Source organism: Arachis hypogaea, chromosome 11, assembly GCF_003086295.3.
Source record: "Arachis hypogaea cultivar Tifrunner chromosome 11, arahy.Tifrunner.gnm2.J5K5, whole genome shotgun sequence".
NCBI lineage: Eukaryota > Viridiplantae > Streptophyta > Magnoliopsida > Fabales > Fabaceae > Arachis > Arachis hypogaea.
In genome coordinates, this window is record NC_092046.1 from 137,166,121 (window position 1) to 137,166,636 (window position 516).

A 516-nucleotide genomic window follows, 5' to 3' on the forward strand; every position below is an offset into this window, starting at 1 on the left:
ACAAGAAGAAGCCATGGCAGCCGAAAACACCAATAATGCAAGGAAGGTGCTTGGTGACTTTACTGCACCTACTCCTGACTTCTATGGGAGAAGCATCTCTATCCCTGCCATTGGAGCAAACAATTTTGAGCTTAAGCCTCAATTAGTTTCTCTAATGCAACATAATTGCAAGTTTCATGGACTTCCATTGGAAGATCCTCATCAGTTCTTAGCTGAATTCTGGCAAATCTGTGACACTGTCAAGACTAATGGGGTTGATTCTGAGGTCTACAGACTTATGCTCTTCCCCTTTGCTGTAAGAGACAGAGCTAGGACATGGTTGGACTCACAACCTAAAGAAAGCCTGAACTCTTGGGAAAAGCTAGTTAATGCCTTCTTGGCAAAGTTTTTTTCACCTCAAAAATTGAGCTAGCTTAGAGTGGAAGTCCAAACCTTCAGACAGAAGGAAGGTGAATCCCTCTATGAAGCATGGGAAAGTTACAAGTAATTGATCAGAAGGTGTCCTTCTGACATGCT

General features: G+C 42.6%; 1 non-coding gene across 1 annotated transcript; it reads right to left on the bottom strand.

Annotated features, from left to right (window-relative positions):
- Nucleotides 1-410: 410 nt before the first annotated feature.
- Nucleotides 411-516, bottom strand: LOC112725144 (small nucleolar RNA R71). The gene has a single exon (XR_003164270.1). It is a non-coding gene; the product is annotated as a small nucleolar RNA R71 (small nucleolar RNA).